Source organism: Triticum dicoccoides, chromosome 7A (assembly GCF_002162155.2).
Source record: "Triticum dicoccoides isolate Atlit2015 ecotype Zavitan chromosome 7A, WEW_v2.0, whole genome shotgun sequence".
NCBI classification, from domain to species: Eukaryota; Viridiplantae; Streptophyta; class Magnoliopsida; order Poales; family Poaceae; genus Triticum; species Triticum dicoccoides.
The window spans coordinates 113,274,469-113,300,980 of record NC_041392.1 but is presented as its reverse complement, the minus strand read 5'-3'; the positions used below and the strand labels follow the sequence as shown (position 1 = coordinate 113,300,980).

Sequence of the window (26,512 nt, the reverse complement as noted above, 5' to 3'; positions counted from 1 at the left end):
TTTCCATGAAGATGAGACAAGCAGAGCATGAGGAATGCATATGCATACATTAACAAGAATAAGAACAAAATCAAAGGTGTTCAATTTGGCATGACATGGCTTGGAGAGGTTCGAGAAACCTAGCACTTGTCACCACCTAGGCATGCCCCATAGCAAGATAAACAACACACCGTTGTAAAGGTGAGGGAGCTATCTATATCTATCTATCTATCTATCTATCTATCTAAACATCCACCCATCCACTTTAAGTAGGGACAAATTAATCAAAGCACATAAAACGTCAAGGCTTCTCTAGTAAGTGACTTGCTAGCACAAGCATTCACTCTATTTAAGCATCTCCTCTCATATCTCTCGATATCATTGTATTCCTTTTGTAGTTACACAAATCTCCATCGTTGCCCCCAATACTTGCGCCAGCCTAGAACCAATTTCCCAAAGAGCCTCCGCCATGGCAGACCACCTTCAAGTTCAGCGGCAACAACTAAAGTTCCCTCAGGGGTTCAGGTTTCACCCGACGAATGTGGAGATCATCACCTCCTACCTAGTCCCTAAGGTGTTGAACAAAGCATTCGACCCCATAGCGGTCGGGGAGGTGGACCTGAACAAATGCGAGCCATGGGAACTCCCCGAGAAGGCGAAAATGGGGTAGAAGGAGTGGTACTTCTTCTCCCAAAAGGACCGCAAGTACCCCACCGGTATACGGACCAACCGAGCCACGACCGCCGGCTACTCGAAGGCCACTGGAAAGGACAAGGAGATCTTCCACCACGCGACCACAAGTCTCATCGGCATGAAGAAGACGTTGGTCTTCTACAAGGGTAGGGAGCCTAGGGGGAGAAGACCAACTGGGTCATGCACGAGTATAGGCTCGAGAGTGGAAAACAAGGAACACCTGGTCTACCCATCGACATCACCACCGCCACAGCCATTAATGCATCTTCCAAGGCATTTAAACACATGCTAGTAGTACTCATGATTCATGAACACGTCTGTACGTACTAGCTAACTACTATACATAGTTGATTTGCACTGATTTAGTTTATGTATGTTGGTAGGAGGAGTATGTGGTTTGCAGGATATTCCATAAGAGCACCGGACTCAAGAAGGTAGTGATGTCGTCGTACGCCATTCCCATGCCAATGTCCATGGGAGCAGAGGAGCAACATGGCTTCCTTGAATCCGGTACATTGCCTCCTTTCATGGGCTATGGTGCATCATCATCGCTGGTGCCCCCGTCGTCCCTACCTGCATCTTCTTCGTACCAGATGCATGACACCGGGGCCAGATTGTCAATGATGGGTACTGCGATGCTCCCGATGATGAACGACCACTACTTTGGGAACCACCACTACCAGAATATGGCTACCCCACCACGACCGTTGGTGTCGTTCTACCACCATGACCACCACCACCAGCAGCAGCAGCAACAACAACAACAACACATGATTCAAATGTCGATGGAGATGCAGATAGGTGCAGATGAGGGCCTCATGATCGGGGTCGAGCCTGGGAGCGGGCCGTCATCCATAGTGTCGCAGGAGGATACTTTGGCCAGGTTGAGGAGCAACGACGTTGCAACAACTGCTGATGAGATCTCATCAGTGAACATGGGTACGGATGGCATGTGAAAGTACTGATAATCAGATGATCCAAGTACTAATATATATATACTATCACAAGATCGATCGGTATATACCACCACCTATATATATTGGTTTGCACCTCATTTTATTTTTGTGTGTGAGAAGAGAGCTTGTATGCATTGCTTGGCTTGGCTTTGCCTCTTTCTTGTGCTAGTATTGTGTGTATGTGTACTGGCTTGTATATGCCACCCACCGGTGGTACCTAGCTACATTTGCATGTGTTCCAAAGTACCTAGCAGTGTGTACACCATGCATGTATTAAATCTATGTGCAATAAACTATTTTATTAAATTTTGAATATTTGACTAAATGTATTATTGTGAATTACATATGTGTATTTTATTTGGAAACGAATTTTGGTCATGCACCAACCTAGTGGGATTTCCATCCACCATATGAACGCTTACTTCCACTTTGGAAATTTAAGAAATGCATTAGATAAAAAAATAGAAACACAATACTGACGCAAATGCTAACACACGCACACACACACACACACGCTCGCGCGCGCGCCCTATAACACGTGCACGCACATTCTAACCATGTGAGCTTGAAGAGATTGTGCCGACATGATGCTAACTCCTCGAATATGAGCGATGGAATATCACTGATGTTGCAAAATATGTAAATTTAAGTTGCGTTGATTGATGAGAATAAGATGGCCCAAATGCGTTGAAATGCTAATGCTTACTAGTTCAAAATCCGGATGTATACATTGACCTTGTTGCAATTTGATTTGATTTATAATTTCTTGTATTGCATTCGATTATGCAATACAATTTCAATTTCAAATCCATCTATTCTAACATCTCACTTCTTTCACGAGGTTTCCTCGACAGGAAGCAGAGCATCAAGGATAATGTGGGTGTGCTTTTTTTCTTGAGGATACATGATGTCCGGCATGTCCACATGACTAGTTGAAAAATAATTTGCCGGAACCATTGCAACCCAGTTTATGTTGAACCAGAGGAGCCAAAGAGTGGCTATTACTAGCCCTGAAACTATGTTGTCACGTGTACAGAGATACGCTGGCACACAATCCCATTTGATGCATACTGGTTCAAAGTGTTGAGTAAACCTAGGTCCAGCCCAATTAACTACTCTGGTTTTCTTCGGTTCATGTCTATTTTATTTACTTTTATTTTTTCTATTTTTTCTCTATCGATTTTAGCTTTACCTTTTTTCATTTGAAAAGCTTTAAAAAAAAAATATTCAACTTTGAAAAATATATTAAAAAACATTCATGTTTAACAAATGTTCATCTGTGTTGAAAAAATATTCATGAAATGCTCAATTTTGTTCAAAAATTTTCACAAAGAATTAAATAATATTCATGTTTTCAAAAAACGCTGACAAAGTTTTACAATTATTCATGTTTACAAAAGAATGTTGCAGAAAATTTGGAAAAAGTTCGAGTTCATAAAAAAGAGGGTTCACAGAAGTCAAAATAATACATTTTAATTTTATGATTTTAGAACTTTCCTACTGCAGCTGATTTTTGTTGAACAAAACCGGCTAGAAACATTATACTACGACGTCCTATGCGACAACATCAGTCGGCTCAGTACAGTACTAGCGACAACATGGGTCGGTTATGTTGCGCACGCCCTATGCGTTTAAGCGACGACTTGTCTCAACCACAAACGGTATGTCTTGCCTACTACTACAAGACGAGCTTCCATTACGCCTTTAGCGCTGCAGCTTACGAGCCAGCCCAACGTAACTTTTCTGAAGAGCTTTTAGGAAACTTCTATGGATCGGTTTGGACCAATTTTAGAAGCTCACGTGCGTTTATTTTCTTCTTTGTTTCTGTGTGTATTTATCAGTTTTTTTATTTTGTGTTTTTCTTATTCTTTTTTCAAATACCGTTGGCATTTCTTTACCTAATAAACAACAGTTTTTTTATTTTTTATTTTTCTTATTATTTTTTCAAATACTTTCAATTTGAATTTAAAACATATTCGAGGTGGTACTATTCGTGTACGTCAAAAGCATTACGATCCTGCCGGTAGGTCAAAGACTTGGTCCTTCTGTATGTTGGCCCAACTTGCAACGAGGGAGGAGTGTATTGCTCTAGGCCGGACTTTTTCCAGCGGAAAACCCGGACGCCCCCCAGGCGGCGATTAGGGTTTCACGCGTGGACCTGCGGCGCCCGCTGATCGGATCGGCGGGGCGAGATCTCAACGCCGGAGAGGAAGATGGCTTCCCCAGCTTCCTCATCGGCGAACAATGGTTCTGGTGGTGCCGGTTCCTTGTCACCCAACTCGGCAAGGGCTCGGCTGGCGGAGGCCTTAGGGAAACTCGACATAACTGAAGAGGAGGCCACGCCATTGGTAATAGATGATCGGGAGGAGGGTAATCAACAGAAGTGGATGATCGCAGGGAAGGTGCTGAACCGCAACAATCTTCACATCCAAACCATATCCAACGCCCTCCGCCCCGCCTGGGGAAACCCTAAGGGGTTAGAATTCCGATCTGTCGGAGTCAACATGTTTGTGGCGGAGTTCGCTGCCCAGAGAGATCACGATCGTGTCTGGGAAGGCTCCCCGTGGCACATCAGCAAGCATGCAGTGATCCTAACCGAGTTCGACAACTGCATGAAGCCGTCTGAACTAAAGTTCGATCGTCTACAAGTTTGGGCTAGGGTAGTTAACCTGCCCTTTAATCTATGAAACGACTCATGGGGAACGGCAATTGCAAAGCAGATAGATAAGCAAGCATCACAAGTTCAGTTTGATCATGTTGGAGGCTTCCTCAGAGCCCGTGTTACGTTAGAGGTCAGCAAACCCTTGAGGCGCTGGATCCTAATCGAATCGGCCAGACGCAAGAGCACCGATCTGTACGACATTCAATACGAGAACATCCCACACTTTTGTTTTTCGTGCGGCCGTCTGGGCCACAGCGATCTCTTCTGTCCCACTCCGGGAACCCGCGGCGCCAATGGTGATCTTCCATTTGGCAAGGGTCTCCGGCCACAGGAGGATTGGAAGAAGGCAAGCTCTAGCCAGGGCTCAAACAGAGAGCAAGAGACTGCCCGGGGCTCAAGGCAAGACACCAAGTAGTCCAGTACAGCTAAGGAGCAGACAAATGAGGTGAACTCTCCAGTTAAGAACAATAGGACATCAAACAATCTGCCATCTTTACAGTGAGATGGAACTTCCCTTCCCCCTACGGTGTCTGAAAATGTCCAGATCTAATGATTTGTTGGTGAATTCGAAAATATGTGTAACAAGAACCTCAACAATACATTACTGTGCTTAAATTTGAATTTAGATTGTCCATTTTTTACACTAAAAAGTTGAAATCAACACCAAATCTGTATGTACATTTTAGGACCTGATATATTTGAGCATCCAACTATCATATTATTAATTGCATTATGTCCCCATGATACATGTATTAATGTCACACATATATAGCTAACCATTTCCCGCCGCAACACGCGGGGTATCATCTAGTTCCTCAAAATCTTCTGTCGAGGAAAGCAACAAGCAGCAGCTCCAGATTTGTGGAGGTCCAGTGGCTGAGACTACCGAGGCTGAAGAGGATGATGGAGCAGCTGTAAGGGAACGCAAAAAGAAAAGGCCTACACCTGAAAATTCTGGGACCTCGGTAGCGGCTGCCTCGTAGCCCTGCCCGTCCCAATGAATTGTATCAGCTGGAACTGTCGAGGGCTTGGGAACCCTGAGACCTTTGTTTTGAATTTTGGCCGAGAAAAACAGATTTCGGCTGAATTTCGGCCAGGGGCAAAAAATACTTTTCAGCGAAAAAAATGGATTTTGGTCAAAGTTTGGTCAAATTTTGGCCGAAAATTTTGAAAATGGCCGAAATTCGGCCATCTCGGTCTGGGGCGAAAAATTTCACAAGCCGAAAGTCAAAACCTTGCCTGAGACAGTTTGCGAGCTTCGCAATATAGTGAAGCAAGAAGGTCCCGCCCTTCTCTTTGTTATGGAAACGAAGATTAAGGGTAAACGAGTGGAGAACCTGAAATCTGTTCTAGGTTTTCAAGGCTGTTTCGCGGTGGATAGCACTGGTTTAAGCGGTGGCATCGGCTTGTTTTGGAATGATGAAGTACATGTTGAACTAAAAAACTACAGCCGAGCGCACATTGATGTAAAAGTCAAGAGGAAAGACGATCCAAACACTTGGCGTTTTACAGGTATTTATGGAGAACCCCGGACACAGAATAGACATCACAATTGGGAGTTCTTGCGTACACTTCATGGCATTCAGCACGAAGGATGGATCTGCATGGGCGATTTTAATGAAACCATGTATGCTGACGAACACTTCAGTGTGCATGATCGACCGGCATGGCAGATGCAGGCCTTCCGCGAAGCTATTGATGCTTGTTCCTTCCTAGATCTAGGATGGAGAGGAGTTCCCTTCACATGGGATAATAAACAGCACGGTGACTCGAATGTAAAAGCTCGGCTTGATCAAGCATTAGCAAATAATGAATTCATGCATCTCTTTGAGTATACCACTGTCAAACACATTAGTTCAGTCGCCTCTGATTATTGTTTTGTGCTGGCAGAACTAAGGCGAGATCATCCGAATAGGTGGCCAGCTTCGCAGCGCCCCTTTCGTTATGAAAATGTTTGGCAAACCCATTCCGACTATGACAAACTTGTTTTGGAAAGTTGGAAGCCGGGTGTTGGCCAAGAAGGACTTAAAGGAGTAGTGGAAGCGTTAAACTCCGTACAGTCCTAACTCGGCTCCTGGGGCGAGCGCGAGTTTGGTAACATGGCTAAAAAAGTTCGGAAATTGCAGAGAACCTTAGAAAGGCTCAGAACTGCTTCTGTTGGAAGGGGGCCGATAGAAGAGGAATTGTCCGTGGCTTCGCAACTGCGTGAAACGCTGCGGCAAGAAGAAATCTGGATCAAGCAAAGATCCAGAGTACAAACGGTCCGGGCTGGCGACAGGAATACAAATTTTTTCCACGCCCGGGCATCAAAGAGGAGAAGGATAAATCGGATCACGACTTTAGAAAGGGACGATGGTTATATATGTTCAAACCCTGAAGAAGTGGCCGACGAGATCCAAAGTTTTTACACAAATCTGTACACCTCTCAACGGTACAGAGATATGGCAGATTTGCTCCAATTTGTCACACCCCGAGTTACAACAGCAATGAATGAAATGCTAGAGAAGGACTATACTGCTGACGAGGTGCGTACGACATTGTTTCAGATGGCACCATCCAAGGCGCCGGGTGTGGATGGGTTCACCGCGGGGTTTTTCCAAAGACACTGGGACATCCTCGGCGATGACATAACAATGGCCATCCTAGAATTCTTGACTGGAGGTGAGCTTCCCAGGGGACTACATGACACTGCCATAACTTTAATCCCCAAGGTACGTAATCCCCAGAAAATATCCCAATTTCGCCCTATAGCTCTATATCCTGTTCTGTACAAGATAGCCGCAAAAGCAAATACCAATCGTATGAGGAACTTGATGGACGAGGTAATAGGAGACGAACAAAGTGCCTTTGTCCCAGGACGTCTCATCACTGATAACGTAATGGTGGCATATGAAAGTATTCATGCAATGAAGAAGAAAAGGAAAGGCAAAAATTCTTCATGTGTGGTAAAATTGGATATGCTCAAAGCATTTGATCGAGTGGAGTGGCATTACCTAGAAGCGATGATGACACGGCTGGGCTTTTGTGATAAGTTTGTCAGATTAGTCATGAAATGCGTCTCTTCAGTCCGCTTCGCTATGAAGGTCAATGGAACACTCCTGCCATTTTTTCAGCCAACAAAAGGATTACGGCAAGGGTGTCCCATGTCCCCTTTCCTATTCCTAATTTGTGCAGAAGGGTTTACTTCGCTAATGAACAATCACGGTGGCCCTCATATTGATTGTGGTATTTGTGTGAGTGTTCGCTCTCCATGGGTTAACCACCTATTGTTCGCGGATGACAGCCTTATATTCCTTGGAGCAAACCTCCAGAGCGCCCGAAGATTAAACGTGATACTTCGGATATATGCAGAGTGTTCCGGACAAGCAGTAAACAAAGCCAAGAGCTCTATTTACTTCAGTCCGAATGCAAGTCAACCTGTTCGTGATTTAGTCAAGCAAGAATTGGGAATCCATTCTGAAGCATTCACGGAACGATACCTGAGTCTACCAACAGTGGTAGGACGGATTCACAACGGCTCCTTCGACCATATTGGCGAACGAAGTCGTGCAAATATGCAAGGCTGGTCAGAGCGCCTCCTTGCATGTGCGGGAAGAGAGGTACTCCTAAAGTCAGTAATCCAAGCCATTCCCACCTTCAGTATGACCTGTTTTCTACTGACGAAAAAAGTATGCAAGCAACTCACATCTTCAATGGCAAAATATTGGTGGAGCAGCTCCATTGATAGGCGATCTATGCACTGGCTATCATGGGAAAAAATGTTAGTACCAAAGATCCAAGGGGGTATGGGGTTTAGAGAGCTTGAGAAATTCAATCTTGCGCTTTCTCGGCAAACATGGTTGGCGCCTAATTACTCACCCCAACTCCCTTTGCTCTCGTGTCCTCAAGGGGAAATACTTCCCCGACAATGACTTTATGCAGGCCAACGCCCCGGCCTCTTCTTCAGCGACATGGAAAGCTATTATCGTGGGACGATCGGCGCTGCAAGTGGGGTTGATCAAACGTGTTGGAAACGGTGAATCAATCTCAGTTTGGAATGATCCCTGGATCCCCACTTCCAATACCCTTAAGCCCATGGGGCGGCTAGGGAATGATCTGATCGATCGGGTCGCCGAGCTCATTGACAGTAACACAGGGACATGGGATATTGAAACAGTTCGCCGGAACTTTCTCGCACCGGATGCAGAGGCCATATTGAACATCCCTATTCGGTACAATGGTGGAGAAGATTTCCTGGCATGGGCCTTTGAACGATCTGGAGAGTACACTGTAAAATTAGCCTATCGTGCTCTAGAGGAAGGGACGGCAGTGGGAACTTAAACTTCTCAAAAACAGTTGTGGACTGCTCTATGGAAACTCAAAGTGACCCCAAGAGTTCGTGTTTTCATGTGGAGAGTACTAAGAGAGATTCTTCCTGACTACGCCAACATGAAATACCGTCACATCCGCACTGACTCGCTATGCGATTTGTGCAAGGCTATGGAAGAAGATCTCTTCCACGCACTGGTCCATTGCACGCACGCGCAAGCCTTCTAGTCCGCAGCTAAGGAGGTTTTTGGCCTGAAACTCCCCCGGTTGCACCACGACACTTGGGCGCGAGATTTAGTGGTTGACACTAGATTCTCCGACCCGAACAGATGCAAGATCATCACAATCATGCATTCAATCTGGACTTCTAGGAATCGCTGGACACACGATGAGGATGGTTATGACCCCGTCCAGGCCATCAAGGGGGCTCGAGACGACCTAGCTATCTCGACATGCCACCACCCCAGCGAATAAATATGGAGATTCAGAAATGGAACCCACCGCAGCCCGGGTGGATCAAAATAAACACGGACGGCGCACTAGACACCCAACTCCAGAAGGGAGGTGCGGGAGGAGTTGCCCGCTCTCATCTCTCCTTCATGGGTGCATGGAGCAAGCCAATCCCAGGTGTTACCGATCCTTTCATTGCAGAAACTCTTGCGTTGCGAGAGGGAGTAGTATTCGCCCAGCTGAGGGGCTTCTCGCACGTGGCAATGGAGGTGGATTGCTTGGAGGTAGCGAACCTCTGGAACTCGCATCACAGTCCCAGGTCGATTGTGAAGCCTATCTTCGATGAAATCAAGGAAAGAGCTGCAAACTTTGTTTCTTTTTCGATCCAGCATGTCGCAAGAGAAGCCAATGGCACGGCCGATCTCTGCGCAAAACATGCGACCACGCTTTCAGTTTCAGATGTCTGGTTGGACTCTTGTCCATCCTTTTTAGTCAGCAGCTCCTTAGCTGATTGTAACCGAATTTCAATTATGCAATAAAGCTCCTTAATCTCGCGTCAAAAAAAACGAGGGAGGAAAAAAACACTTGGGCGTTCTGGCTGTACGTTGGAAAAAAAACATGCTTGCAATAGGATTTGATCTCACAACCTTCCACGCAATACCTCTAGCACCAGCCAACTGAACTAGGTCAGCCTATGCTGTTTATCTACACTTGGTTTCCTTAACAAATAGTACCACCTCGCCTTTTTACAAGGACAACCATCAATTTATATATGTGTTCAAGTTACCTGTCATCAATCATCCTAATAAGCCAGCCCGGAAATTGGTAATCAGAGGATGATGAGGGTGCCTAGAAAAGAAAATATTGAAGGAGGGAGGGAAGCAATGAAGGATTTTCAAAAAAGACTAATTAAGTGGCAGGCAGATTTTTTGTGCTAGCTGATTACAATTATTACTTCAATGCATGGCTTTGATTTGATGTTACTAAAAGAGGTAAATACACCACAGGTCTTAGAACTTGCGCACCGCGATCACTTTGATGCATAAAGTTGCAAAATTCGTGTTTGTGGTCACTAAACTTGTGAGGCCGTTTAAATACAGCCACTATCACCATACACATGCGTATCCGTCAACGCCGGCATGGCACGGGTCCATTGTCAGCCACTATAAATGTTCTTGTACTCCCTACATTCCAAAATATAGTGCGCCCGCGTTTCCCGAGGTTCAACTTTGACCATAAATTTAACCAACGAGACCAACTGCGGCGGGAGAAAAAGTTATATAATTGAAACTTCTTTCGAATACGAATTCACTGATATAATTTTTGCTCCCGCCGCAATCGGTCTTGGTAGTTAAATTTACGGTCAAAGTCAAAGCATGTGGATAGAGGAAGCACTACATTGTGGAATGGAGGGAGTATGATAGATTTGTAGAAAAGCCTTCAGTTCTTTTTTTATTTACACACATAGGATGCCCCTCATCTCAGATAAAAAAAAGAATAGTGGGGCGGTGGGTTTCAGTCCCACGATGTACTGCTGTGTGGCTCGCTTAGACAACCATCACGTCAAGAGTACCTAATGTTTGATTAGCACGAGTACCTTATATATCCTATCATCGCGGACCGAAAAAAATTAATGAAGAAATCTACTCCCTCCGTCCCATAATATAAGAAGGGAGTATCTAATATAAGAAATCTACTTCCTCCCTTCCATAATATAAAAAGGGTGTAATGTTAAAAACGTTCTTATATTATGGAACAGAAGAGGTATCTAATAACCATACGATGTGCAACCGGCTGGTTCGAACCTGAGACATGACGATTCACTCGCTAATAAGCTAACAACCAGGCAACTGCGACATGTGATGTAGTTTGGGGACAAATGTTTTTATCACTCTTGTTCTATGCAAGTACGTGACATTTTTAAAAAACGTTTGTGTAATTCAAAATATTTTCATGCATTCAAAAAACAACACGAACAGTTTTTTGAACTATGCGAACATTATTGTACATTGTGTAAACTACACGAATATATATTTATTTATTTTGAAATATGTCAACAATATTTTAAATGCAATGTACATTTTTTCATTTACACAAATATTTGTTTACAGTGTTTAAACAATTTTATAAATGTCATGTAGTTTTTTTAACGCATTTACATATTTTGAATTGCACAAATAATCTTTTATAAAGTTTAAACATTCTTTTATAATAAAGAAATATTTAGTTGATATAATTTAAATATTATCCTGTGCATATTTTTTTACTCATGACTTATATTCAACAAAATTATAATTTAAATATTAGACACAATTAAATATTCATACCAACAGTTTAGATTTTAAATTATGAATATTGTAAACTATACAAAATGTGCATATAATTATAGAAATGTTTGTATAATTAAAATACTTTATGAATTTACTTTTAAAAAGTATTAGTACTATAATTATACAAACATTTTTATTATTCATAAATATTATTTGAAAATGATACATGAACAACTTTTTATGATCCACGGCTTTCTAAAATAAAACGAATAGGTGTAACGATAAAGAACTTTTTTAATTATGAGACTTGGTCATCGTCATTTTTAGATAAATTATTGCTCCTCCTGACAGGTAGGTCCCATCGGCAGTGAACTATTTTTGCACAAAAAAGAAAAAGAAAAAGGGGTTTTGTGCAATAACACGTCTATGTGTCATTGACAGCGGGCCCGTGCCATGCTGGGTTGACGGATACACTCGGGTACGGGGAGAGTGTCTGTATTTGAACGGTCTCGCAAGTTTAATGACCACAAACATGTATTTTGCAACTTTGTGCACCAAAGTGATCGCCGTGTGCAAGTTCTAAGACCTTTGGTGTATTTACCTCTTACTAAAACATACTCTCAACCTCTTTCTCCACACCATCTTATGCATGCAATGACCACCACAGCTATGTGCTCTCCTGTATCTCATTTGAGAATGCAACTTACACGACGAAACATCACTTTCCAATGAGAGGCTGCATTAATGAATGCAAAGAAGCTCGCTGCCTGGTATACATGATCGTCCAATAGAGACGGGAAGGAGGAAAATGGGGCTTAGGAGATGTTGATAACAGACTGGGACAAAGAGACGGGGACGGACGGAAATAAGTCGGAGGAATTTTATTTTTATAGACATGTAACAACGTCTCCCGTTGTAACGCACGTGCACTTGTGCTAGTCTCTCCCTAATAATAAAGCACGGATTGATTCCGTGGGTTCACCGTCACAATGCGCTTTTTTCCGGTGATTTTACGCTTTCACATTGAATTTTAAAACTTATTCGAGATGGTACTAAATTTCTAATGGTCCAAAAATCTATTTACGAACTTACACTTGGTCGCTGCATTGGGTCTCGGCGCGCCTGGGCCGCGGACCATCAGACCCGTCCGATCTGAGGAGGCAAAAATAGGAGCTGGCGTGGTGGATCGAACTCCCCACCTGAGGTACTAACCAAAGCTCAAATCCATCTGAGTTACATCATTGTTGTTTATAGAAAAGACTATTTCTTAACTTATTAAATAGTCCCACCTCGCTTGCTTATACTGCATCAGAACAACTTATATACGCTTATAATTTGATGTCAATTAGCCTCCTGAAGAATCAACGGACAGAAAGAAAAGTCATAAAAGAGGGAATCAATTTCGATATGGTCCAGGAAGGAAAGTTATAAAGAGGGCATAAATTCTCATATATGAGGAAAAAGGAAGGAAGGATATGGAAATATAATATATGGGCCAATGGGAGAGACATGGAAACAAAAATCTTAGAATGTTGTCACACAAGGAAGGAGATGGAAATTAACATCTGAAGGACCAGTGAGGCGAGAAACGGACAGTGGGCTATACATGAATTGCGTTCCAGGTCGGCCAGCTGCGTGGCGTGGCCATGGCGCCGCTGTAGCTCCGGCGACGCAAGGCAGGCAACAGGGGGCGGCGGCTGCTGCTGCTGATGAGCTCCGCGAGATCATACTGCCTGCGTCTAGGGACTGTCAAACATGCACAACAGCCGTGCATAGTTGGTAAACCTGCATGCAAATTCAAGAAAAAAAATCCAATACTACTGACTCATGTAAAACGTACAACGGCCATGCATTAATTGATAGACCTGCCTAGAACTAGAAAAGCAAAGGTAAGAAAAATTCTCTTTTCACAAAAAAGGTAAGTAAAATTCTCATCGCATAAAAAAGGTAGCTATTTTGATTTATATGTTTCTTATTATTATTTGCTCCCAGTCAACAATATGTTTCCTTTGCCGAGGTGACCGGTGGATCGGTGGTGCCCCAGTTGCATCAATGACATGTTTTACTATATACGCCAAATCAACGAGGAGGGCCTCACGATTTTAAGGTGCTCGACAAAGCATGTGCCGCCTAGCAGAAGTCGGCCATGCTAGACCTGCTGGCACGGTGGCACCCTTTACCATCGCACGAGGAAGAGGACCCATCGTTCAATGTTTACTCTATAGCGACGCACGAGCGTTATGCTATAGTATGATCACAAGCACATCACTTTAGATTGATCATGTTAGTCGTGAACGGATGGACAATATAAGCATCATTAGCGATGGTGACACGGAGGAGAAATGGTAACATAATAGAATAAGTTGCTAAGCGCATATGAGGATTTGTTTCTCCCGTTAATATATTCTTCCACTCTATATGTTACCAGTGCCGTTGGTGTGAAATACAGAGGAGGGAGGGAGGGATGGAGAGTTGAAAGAGTACGACGACGGTGCATCTTGCTTAAACTGGGTGAAGGAGGGGCCACGTATTGTTCGCTTCACACGTCGGCTATGAAGAGAGAGGGAGAGAGAAGCATGTGACCATGTCCTTAGTCATTCCATACCCCACGTTCATGTGACTACTCCCCTCTGTCGTACCATCTCTCCCCCGGCTTTGCATGCTTCAATACTGGTCCTCCTTGAGGTTGTGATGTTGGTGTCAAGGGAAGCATGGCTGCGTTGATGCAGTCGGTTTGCTCCTACTGTTGACGACAATGTTAACAAAAGAGCATCAATCATTGTAAACTCTTTATTTTCTAACCGGCCATCTTATCTTTGAAGTGGGCAAGTATAAAATATGAATTCATATTAAGACAATGAAGAATTTAACGGACTGAGAGATATAGCTCAATATTTCACCACGACAGATAAACTCCTCAATATCACATGAATTTTGAAATTTACTTTATTCCCGTTGCAACGCACGGGCTCTTTTGCTAGTAATAAAAAAGCGGCTATCGCTTCTTACCACCGTAATTTCGCCCGTCGTCGTTGCACTTTGTCCATATTTTTTTCTATATCCAAGGTGATACTAATCTATATGAGGATTTGTTCGGGTGACCTTGCCAGTCGTCGTCCCCGTTCGTACTTTTGCCCCTCGGACGTCGGATGTCGAGGTAGCACGCGTTTGCCAAGGGGTGGCGTGTGTGATAAATCAATCAGTTAGCTTTGATTGCTAGCTGGCCTCGCCGTACGTGCTCCATAGAGGATTTTGATCAGCCATTCACTTGCGCACCTGCCGCGTCCTGTCAGTTCGCAAACTAATTGCGTTAGTTTCGTATATACATGTCTGATCCTCGGAAAGAATTCGCCGCGTCGCATCGCCGGCATCAGCGTGCTCGCATCCTCTTGTCTGGGACGGTCCTGTGGTGTTCTCGCCGCGCTGCATCCTTGTTTAGTCGTCGTCGTCGGGCAGGGCCTCCCTAGCGCCAGCAACAGGGGCGGAGCTTTGTTGGGGCTAAACCGGGCCATGGCCCGCCCAGGTTTCTGTGGTTTTTATACCTATATAATGCTATACTTTCTAGCCCATTCAGTTCAGTCCACCACATCCAGGAGTCCAGGCGTGACGATTGATCAAAGCGTCCAATGTCGCTCGAGTGTACAGCATGCGCAAGTAGGAGCAGCAACCGCCAGCCGGCATCTCACGCAAGCGTCTGACAGCCACGACGCACAACTAAAATAGCACAACTTCCTCGCTCCTAATCACACGCGGCACCACTGGTGACTTTGCCGTCCGCCGCCTCCGCCTATGCTGCGCCGCCAGGGCGCTGCTAAAGGCACGTGGCACGACCCACGCGGCACCTCTGCTGACTTTGCCATCCGCCGCCTCCGCCTATGCTGCACCGCCACGGCGCCGCCCTCCTCGGCCCTTCGTGCGACCTCATTGTGGCACCATCCCCTCTTCTTTCTGGGCTCCGGCCTCCGCACTAGCGAGTCCTGGCCTCGGCCATTAGGATCCCGCCAAGGTCTGCTGATGACGCTCAATATGTTCACCCCTCGATGACGGCATTTCTGTTATCCATTAGTTGAATTGAGCATAATTAATGCATTTTATTAGCAATTCATATGTGAAAATTTGGAAATAGAAGATAAATAGTTATTCTTCCTTTGTGAATCAGCGGGTGTTGGTACCTAAAGCTTAATGTTCTTTTGTTAAGCGCACTTGAGTTTATGAAGTTCATTGAAACAAGCTTGCCTGACAAGGTAAAAGATGATTATCTTGCCAGTAACTGTTTGTTAAAAATTCAGTGAAAATAAAAATGACTAAGTAGTGACTAATGCCTAAATTTTTTGCGTTGTTCTTTAGCCTGGCCCGCCCAACTTTTTCTTTGAAGCTCCGCCACTGGCCAGCAAGCAGCAGAACCAGCGGGAGAAGGTTGTTGTGCAGGTGCAGCAGCCAATCGGAGATGAACATGGGAGCTCCGAACTCTTGCTCTCGCGCTTCGACGGCTGGGTCATGTCCGCTCCTGCCAGGATCGGGACAAGGAGGTCGTCGCGCCAAGCATCTCGTCTGTGCAGGCCGGTTCCTTCACCGAGCTACTCAATGAGGCGGGGTAGGCCGACGCGTCCAGAGAGAGGAAGGGGATCTGAAGAGAATTTGCATGAGAAAGATAGCGGAAGGAGATGAATATTACACGTGGGACCGGATAGTCCCGGCCGGGATTCTCCATTTCCGGTGCAACAAACAAGATTTAACTCTGGCAAGGTTAGGATTGACTGGGATCTGTGAATACAGGGTGTCGATTTCAGGGATTGAGAGGTCAGGGTTCATTTTTGACTCGCTCTACCAGTTCAAGGTTTAAAACAGACTTTACTCCACACACACGGGGTACACACACGGGGTGCAGACGACCAATACAAATTGTTTTCAGGCAATGCTGATCATTATTTTATGTATTCTTCTGAATTTTTCTGACCTACACCAATTGGAATACTCAATTGCTGGAGCTGCCTATTACTCCAGATTGTTCTGACCTACACCAATTAGAATATTCAATTGCCGGATCTGCCTACTTCAGATGAGGCTTTATGTTTGGAGGAGGTTTTTTTTTCTGCGGGTGAAGTTTGGAGGAGGAACACAAACGTGTATTCATTGTTGGTTCTAGATATTCAGGTACCCTATACGGCTATACCATACTGTTATTATGTATTACCGGATCTCTAACTAAATTGTTTCATGTAGCACATCGTTACATATATATTATTAGTTTTGTTTTCAAATTTACAAACTTATTTTGAAATTGTGAATGTTTTTTTGCGAAACATGTTTTTGTCTATTTGAGAACTTTTGATTTCACCAAAAAAAAATCAAAAGTATGAGAAAAACAGGTCTGTTTTCTCCCCTATTATTACAGCAAACCAAGAAGCAACAGTAGAAAAGGTCGGACGAAAAAACCAGCAAAGAGTCGGGCCGACCTATCATGAGAGGACGGACAAATGTGCGGGGTGAGATTACTATGCCCCAGCCCATGGGCGATAACTGTGCAGTTTGGGCTTTCAAATCTTTTATTCATTTGTGTGTATTAGGAAAATTATAAAATGTAACTTACAGAGAGATGAAACCCTGCTTTATCATAATTAGCATTTGCACTGTAGCAAACCACATATCGTAGCCCTGCTACTTTTAAATGGGATCGATGCCGTGTTAAATTTAGGATAAAGATGTATAATTTTTTTTCTTCCGTTGCAACACACGGGAATGTTTGCTAGTGATTAATAAAATGGTGTGATTCCGAATATCTAATATGTGATCCATTTGTCTTAAAATATAGCGTGTAGTAACTTTTTTAAATTTAGTCATTGTAAAGTTTGATCAAGTCTATTATAAAAAACATAAATAAAAATCAAAGCATGTAGATAGGAGGGAAGCATAAATAGATTTTTTGTTTAAAAAGCATGGTGCTAGTGTCTAGCACACAAGCGTCCCACAGTGATACATATGGTTTTCGACCGTTTGCATCAGCTTCGGCCCATGGTTTTTGATCAATGCAGGGACGCGTTTTGCATTGATGCAGCCATGGGCCTACAACCGAGAGGCAGTCTTGCTGATGTGGCCTATTTTTTTTCTCAGCTGACGGCCGTGTATCTACCGTGGGGCGCGAGGCAAAAGCAGTAAAACCAGTTTATAGGATGAGGGTTCGGTTCCTAATTTACCGGTATGGTACTAATCGCTAAACATTTTTTAGGGCACTTAGCGGTTGGCGTCGTCGGATGAGAGCACCGGTTGGTCCCTATCGTGCTGGGCTGAAATGGGCCGTAAGAATGCATTGGCCGGACCCAGGGCGAAGGCCGGGCACCATCGTCGCCGGGCCTCCTCGTCATCGGCTAGGATTCTCGATGGGAGAAGCTCTACTGCCCGGGACCTCCTGGTCAACGCTGCAAGCGTCCGTTAACAAGCTGGCGCTCGCACCGTCGCCCGGATGGGCCGGCCCACGAGTGAGCTTGCTCGCTCGAAAAGAAAACAATGCTGCTACTGCTGAGTTCGGTCGCTCGATCGGCCGCTTGCTGGCACCTGGTTTTTTTCTGTTCCGTTTTTTTGCTGTTAATCCGGTAGGAAAAAACTTTTTTCATTTCTTACGAAATAAAAATGCGAAATCAAAAATGGTTTACAGATTTAAAGAAATAGGTTCATCCATTTGAAAAATATATAAATCTCTAAAAAAAGGTTCATTGACTTTTGAAAAAAGTTCATCGATTTTGAAAATAGTTCATCGGTGGTGAGTGATCAGCCCATATTTTCATCGACTCTTTCATCAGCACGAACATTAACAATAATGATTTTTGAAAACGCCTTGAGTCGTTCATCTAAAAAGATGTGAAGCCTTGATCGATGAACGTATTTGGGCTGGGGATGATCCCCTAAAAGTATAGACCGTCGAATCACTATATCTTACCATGGTGTTGATAAAAGATTTCACCTCCACAACGAATCAAACCAACGAAACAAGATGGATGTACAATAAGAGGAAGAAGATGACTAGTTTAATACAAGTTTTACATTTTCCGTTAACACGCGGAATATTTTTTGATACACATTGAACATTTTTTCAAATACATGTTTGCATTTTTCTGAATAAATGTTAATTTTATTTCAAATACACGTTGAATTTTTTGGAAAGACGTTAATCATTTTTTGAATATATGTAGAACATTTTCTAGACACACCTTGAAACTTTCCTGAGTGCACTTTGAACATTTCTTCAACATATGTTATACATTTTTCAGAAATGCCGTGAGCATTTAAAAATACACGTAGAACATTGATTAAATTTAAACCATTTTTTAAATGTGACAAACACTTTTGATATTTTTCATTTTCCCAGGAAATATATTTATGTTATTTAAATTGTTTAGAAAAATGTCCTGAACATTCTTTACATTATTTAAATGTTTTATAAAAATGTCCCGAACATTTTTTAAACTAGTGAATATTGTTAAATGTCACGAACATTTTTCTAATGGTACAAATCATATTTTAAAATTATGCAATCATTTTCTTACTTCTTGGCCTTTGGGCCTACCTCTTTCATTTTTTTGGTGGCTTTAGACTTGATGTTTCCATAACGCCCATGCGAAACAAGTGAATGGTTGGTCCGTCGAGGAATATTCGGCTGATTTGAGCAAGTACTAGCATTGTATTTACCCTCCCATGATATATTTCCAACAAAAGCTCGGTGTCATTCAACGAGATTATCGTCGGGCATCACCCCCCGTGAGGCCAAAGGTAATGATCTTCCATACAAAATAGGCATATGTTGGATGGTCGACTTCGTCCAGCGTCAAGAATATCACTAACACTTCTTTTTAGAAACGGAGGTAGCCCCCTCTTCTTCATGATTACGATGCACCCGCGAGTCATTTTTAGTGGAACTCGTGCTTGCGAACAGTGCAAGCAAAATACTCCCGATTTTATGATTATAATGAGATATAAGGACCTCGTATCTCCATTTTTGTGTCTATGATCCACGAAAATTGTAAGAGACCATCTATGTTATGTATTGACCTTTACTTTTGTTCATGATTTGGCTTTTTCTCTGCTTTCGGTCTGCTTCCGTCGTACAAGGCTCTTAGCCGATAGAGACTTGGCTGCGCTTTAGCAAGACAACCATGTCTGGCTCATGAAAAAAAAACACCATCTTCATGGGTTGTGCTTTCCAATGTTTGGCTATGAAACCACAGTGTTCTGCTTTAAGCCTGGCTTCAGTAGGACAGTCATCTGCGACTCGGGAAAAAATTCGAATAGTTCACCTATCTTATTGGTTGCATTTCATTTTTCTCCCTTCTTTCGTGTCATCAATGCAAAGCCGATGAATGGCTCGACCGCCAAATAGCATTCGTTGACCCGAGCAGTTAGTACTCTCTCCATTTCACAATGTAGTGCGCCCGTGCTTCTCGAGATCTAAGTTTGACCATACATTTAAAATACGAATTCAATGGTATAATTACTGCTGCCGCTGCAATAGATCTCGTTGGTTAAATTTATGGTCAAACTTACATCTTGAGAAGCGCGGGCATACTACATTGTGGAATGGTGGGAGTAGATGTTTGTTATGTACATTGTATCAGCTACTGTTATCTTGTGTGAAAAATAATATGCTTCTTTGGAGCTATATGACGTGGGCAGCGGAAGTGGGGGCAGACCGCAATTATTTATTACGTTTACTAGGTTTTGAACCCTGAACCTCTTGATGGTAAGTTTATGCATCTAACCAGTTCACCCATCAATCCGAACTGATGGAGGAAGGTGGGCAGCATATTTCAACACTATCTCTCATGTCTAGGAAATTTTAGTCCTTAGACGTGGGATCGATGTAGGCCGTAAAATCATTTTATTTAATACTGTGTTGGCAGGGTCTTGAACTCAAGATCTCTTGGCTCAGATACCATATTGAATTCATGCTGCAGCCAACTCATCCAAAAGTCTGAACTATGGGAGAGGGCCGGACATTATACTCCAACAGGGAGACCATGAACTAAGAGCATCTATAGCCGGGCGCCTAAAACTTTAAACCAAATGGGAGCCTCAAACGGGACTCATACACCGGGCTGACCGACTTCCTTCGTATCCAGCCCAAATATGGGAAGGATATGGGGGCGCCCGGGCACGCCCTCCAGGTCATACCCGGCCCATGCTAGCCCACCTGACCCCACATATATTCCTCCCCATCCGCTCACCATATCAAATCCTATCCTATCCTATCCACTTCACTCCACTCCGCTCCACTCCGCTCCACTCCCCTCCGCAGTGGCAGAGACAGGGGGGCCAGCAGGGGCCTGCCCTCCCTATCGATCGACAATTTATGTGGCTGCTACGAGTAATTAGCGTTGGATCAATGAAATACACGTTGTTGCCCCCCTTAACTGGAACGACGATGAAAACTGAGAATATAACATCTGGAAAAAAGGCCCATAAGAAAGCCCATTAATGTCCATGGTCTCCTACGTTCCGAGTACGCTCCTGGCGTTATTTTATCTTTACTACTTAATCTCTACTACTTAAAAAGAACGTAAAGATTCCATTTCACCTTTCTTCTTGATACGTCTCCAACGTGTCTATAATATTTGATTGTTCCATGCTATTATATTATCTCTTTTGGATGTTATTGGGCTTTATTATACATTTTTATATTATTTTTGGGACTAACCTATTAACCGGAGGCCCAACCCGAATTGTTGTTTTCTTGCCTATTTTAGTGTTTCGAAGAAAAGGAATATCAAATGGAGTCCAAACGGAATGAAACCTTCGGGAGAGTTATTTTTGGAACGGAAGCAATCCAGGAGACTTGGAGTAGACGTCGGGGAAGCTTCGAGGTGGCCACGAGGCAGGGAGGCGCGCCTGCCCCCCTAGGCGTGCCCCCACCCTCGTGGCTCCCCTGACCGACTTCTTTCGCCTATATATATCAATATACCCTAAAAACATCGAAGAGCAGAATAGGTCGGGAGTTCCGCCGCCAGAAGCCTCCGTAGCCACCGAAAACCAATCTAGACCCGTTCCGGCACCCTGCCGGAGCGGGGAAATCCCTCTCCGGTGGCCATCTTCATCATCCCGGTGCTCTCCATGATGAGGAGGGAGTAGTTCTCCGTCGGGGCCGAGGGTATGTACCAGTAGCTATGTGTTCGATCTCTCTCTCTCTCTCTCTCTCTCTCTCTCTCTCTCTCTCGTGTTCTTGAGTCGGCACGATCTTGATGTATCGCGAGCTTTGCTATTATAGTTGGATCCTATGATGTTTCTCCCCCTCTACTCTCTTGTGATGAATTGGGTTTTCCCTTTGAAGTTATCTTATCGGGTTGAGTCTTTAAGGATTTGAGAACACTTGATGTATGTCTTACATGTGCTTATCTGTGGTGACAATGGGATATCATGTGATCCACTTGATGTATGTTTTGGTGATCAACTTGCGAGTTCCGTGACCTCGTGAACTTATGCATAGGGGTTGGCACACGTTTTTGTCTTGACTCTCCGGTAGAAACTTTGGGGCACTCTTTGAAGTTCTTTGTGTTGGTTGAATAGATGAATATGAGATTGTGTGATGCATATCGTATAATCGTACCCACGAATACTTGAGGTGACATTGGAGTATCTAGGTGACATTAGGGTTTTGGTTGATTTGTATCTTAAGGTGTTATGCTAGTACGAACTCTATGATAGATTGAACGGAAAGAATAGCTTCGTGTTATTTTACTACGGACTCTTGAATAGATCGATTAGAAAGGATAACTTTGAGGTGGTTTCGTATCCTACCATAATCTCTTTGTTTGTTCTCCTCTATTAGTGACTTTGGAGTGACTCTTTGTTGCATGTTGAGGGATAGTTATATGATACAATTATGTTATTATTGTTGAGAGGACTTGCACTAGTGAAAGTATGAACCCTAGGCCTTATTTCAATGCATTGCAATACCGTTTACGCTCACTTTTATCATTAGTTACCTTGCTGTTTTTATATTTTCATATTACAAAAACCATTAGCTACTATCCATATTGCACTTGTATCACCATCTCTTCGCCGAACTAGTGCACCTATACAATTTACCATTGTATTGGGTGTGTTGGGGACACAAGAGACTCTTTGTTATTTGGTTGTAGGGTTGCTTGAGAGAGACCATCTTCATCCTACGCCTCCCACGGATTGATAAACCTTAGGTCATCCACTTGAGGGAAATTTGCTACTGTCCTACAAACCTCTGCACTTGGAGGCCCAACAACGTCTACAAGAAGAAGGTTGTGTAGTAGACATCAAGCTCTTTTCTGGCGCCGTTGCCGGGGAGGTTAGTGCTTGAAGGTATATCTTTAGATCTTGCAATAGAATCTTTTTGTTTCTTGTTTTAGCACTAGTTTAGTTTATAAAAGAAAACTACAAAAAAATTGAATTGAGTTTGCCTCATACGCTTCATCTTTTTAATATCTTTCTTGAGAATGATGGAAAGGAAAATTATGCTCAAGTGCTAGAAGAAGAAGTCTATAAAATGTTTGGCACTAAATCTTTGAATGATGAGCATGATTGCAATGTTGTTGTAAGTGCATCTAGTGCCACCCCTAGTTGGTTTTGGAGTATTGACGACAAACCTAGTTGAGAGACTAATGTGTTTGTGAGAATTGCAGGATAACACAGGTAGAAGTCCCTCATTGATTCGGTTTTCCTACCAGAGATGACCCCTAAAAATGAATGAAGACATTGAAGTCAAAGGTGGTATGTGAAGACATTCACATTGAAGACTATGACAAGAGAAGACATCGCGTGAAGACTATGGAGCGCGAAGACTTAGCAGTTTCGTCGTTCTGTGTTTTTCTTTGTTGAGTCATAGGAACCACCGTACTGTTAAATGGGGTCCAAGAGAACCAGTCAGAATGACTGAAGTGATGCTTAACCAGAATCCTATATCTTCGAGTGAAGACTATGAGAGCAAATCTTGTCCAGAGTTGGATAAGTCAGCTTTGCTTGTAGCCCAAGTAAAGTTGTCGTGTGTGTTTGAAATCTGACCGTTGGAACACGTGTCAGTTCCTTAGTGACCCAAGGTCATTTCGGACAAATCAGGTTGGGTTGCCTAGTGGCTATAAATAGCCCACCCCCTACAACCATAAACGGTTGGCTGCTCAGAGTTAAAGCACGGCTTTTGTCGTTTGAGAGCAACCCACCTCGAAGCCTTTGAGAGAGAATTCATTGAGAGGATAAAGCCCTAACCACCCAGAGCCAAAGAGTGTTAGGCATCACTTAAGTCTTCCTGTCTGTGTGATCTGAAGACTTATTACACTTGAGGACTGTGAATCCTGCATCAGGTTAGGCGTCGCGTTCTGAGCATCCAAGAGTCATTGTGGATCGCCGATGAACGAATTCTGTGAAGGTTTGGAAGTCTACCTTGAAGACTTACCAGAGTGATTGGGCGAGGACTAGGTGTCCTTAGCTCAAGGGGAATAAGGTGAAGACGAGGTCTTTTGAGTTGAATCTCAGCCTCCCTAACCAGACGTACAGTTGTCACAGCAACTGGAACTGGTTAAACAAATCATTGTCTTCAACGAGTCACTAGTTTCATCCTTCCCTTCCCTTTACTTACTGTTGGTCCTTGTGAAGTCATTGTACGATTGCATCACCATTTGGCTTCACTGAGTGATTACTTGTTCTGATTGGCTTCACAATATCTTCCTAGCCGATCCTTACTGCCTAGCTACTATTAGTCATTGTGCTTTCACTTCATTGAATACTTGACTATGGTTTGCCTAGTGTAGTCTACCTTCCGCTGCATGGTAATAGGTTTATTTCTATCGTTTGTCTTCGAAACTTACATGTTTTGAAGACTTTCATAAAAATCGCCTATTCACCCCCCCTCTAGTCGATCACTAGCACTTTCAATTGGTATCAGAGCAAGGTACTCCCTTGTTCTGTGTGATTCGGTTTAACCACCTGGAGTTTTAGCTATGTCGACTGCAGGGATAATTAAAGTCTCTGCTGCGTGCCCCGTCTTCGATGGAACTGAATATCCCTACTGGAAGAATAAGATGCGCATGCATCTTTAAGCCATTGATGTCGACCTATGGTATGTCATCAAGAATGGCGTTCCCAAGGCTGGAGAAGGTGTCACTGCTGCTGATGTCAAGAAGTTCGTTCAACTGGACTCTACTGCCAAGAATATCATCTATGGTCATCTGACCAAAGGACAGTATGGCCGCGTGAGTGCTTTGGAAACATCTAAGCTAGTTTGGGACTGGCTCTCCAAGGTCAACGAAGGCGTATCAACCCAGAGAGATCAGAGAATCAGTGTCCTTCGCAACCTCTTCAACCGCTTCAAGAGAAATGACAATGAGAATGTCCAGCTCAAGTTTTATCGACTCACTGACATCACAAATGAGCTTCAAGCCCTCGGCGCTATTGAGATCACCAAGCATGAAGTCGTCAAGACACTCGTGAGATCACTTGATAGTTCGTTTGACACCCTAGCCCTGATGATTCAAGAACGTCCTGATTTCAAGACACTCGATCCGTCTGACATACTTGAGAGGCTCAACACACACGAGTTTCAGCTTTCTAAGAAAAGAGACATCTACGGTCCCAACTATGGGCGAACTCGTGCCTTGAAGGCAAATGCTGTCTCCTCATCTGAAGAAGAAACTGACAGCAGTTCTGATGATCCTGAAGACATTGGAAAGGAGCTTGCTATGCTTGTGAAGAAGTTCCAAAAATTCACCAAGAAGAAAGGCTTCAAAAAGTCTTCACGATCAAGATCAAGGAATGATGAAGCTTCTGCTCATGACTACAAGAAGAGAACATGTCACAAGTGCAAGAAACCTGGCCACTACATCTCTGAGTGTCCACAGTGGGACAATGAGAACAACAACAAGAAGAAGAGCAAGGAGTATGACTCTGACGACAAGAAGAAGAAGAAATACTCAAAGTCTTCTTCCAAGTCTTCCTCCAAGTCTTCATCACACAAGAAGAGCTCATCTGGCAAGGCACGTGCGTTTGTTGGCAAGGAAATGGATTCTGAGGAGGAGTCCGCTTCTGAGGAGGCGGAGGTGGAGTCTGAGGAGGAGTCCGATTCTGGCGTTGCGAGTCTGGCTACAGCATACGTTGCCAAGTCCATCTTCAACACTGAAGACAATGACTTCATCACCGACACCGATGCAAATGACAAGGGCTACTCCGCTCCTTCCTACTGCTTCATGGCATGTAGTGCCAAGGTAAACACACGCACCACTCACTATCAAACATCTAGTGATGATGACTCTGATTATGGTTCCAAACCCAGCTACAAAACACTTGCTAAAATTGCAACTGAACAACAGAAAGCTATGGAACACATTCAAAGACTGTTAGACAAAAGCGATGATCTGTTAGACGCTGAAATGACTCGATCTCAGTGCTTAATTGAAGACATAAAAAATCTTCATGTTAAGTATGAGGAACTTGAAAGTCGTCATGAAACGCTCTCAACAACTCATGAAAGGCTTTCCTATGATTATCTTCAAAGGAAGAAAGATCTTGAGAAATTGAGAGCGGCTCATGAAGATCTTCAAAAGGAAAACGAGTCACTTCACGCCGAACAGATCAGTTCAGCTCAGGAAGGATTTGAACCACCATGTCTTAAATGCATTGAGCATGATAACGCTACTTCTGTTGCTGAATGTTCTACTGCTGCTACTATTGCAATATCTTCAACTGTAGATGTGGTAACTAACCCCTCTGCTGAGGATACCACTGCTATTGCTGATGAGAATGCTAGGTTGAAGACACTGCTTGAAACAGGGATGTACAAAAGTCTCAAAGGGCATCAGACACTATGTGATGTCCTCAAAAGGCAGATCCTGAACCAAAACCCTAGGAAAGAGGGTGTTGGGTTCGAAAGGAAAATGAATGCTGATGGATCTTACTGGAAACCTGAGCAGTACCCCAAAACCACATGGGTTGCTGCAAAGGAACCTTCAGCAGATCCATCCACCCTATCTGGCTTCACTTGTGCTAATCCCATTGTTATTGATGAATCCTTTGATGCAAACTATAAACTGTTTAAGAATCAGAATGGTGAAGTGTTTGCCAGGTATATTGGTACTAACTGCAGGAATGGACGGCCTATGAAGAAGATCTGGGTGCCGAAAAGGTGTTTGGAGAATCTTCCTGTGAATGTCATCATGACACCACAGGTGAAGAAGACAAACCCCAGA

The 26,512-nt window shown here is 43.6% G+C and overlaps 1 pseudogene; it reads left to right on the top strand.

The window, feature by feature from the left end:
- Positions 1-349: 349 nt before the first annotated feature.
- LOC119331272 lies at positions 350-1,941 on the top strand (annotated as a pseudogene).
- Positions 1,942-26,512: the final 24,571 nt, after the last annotated feature.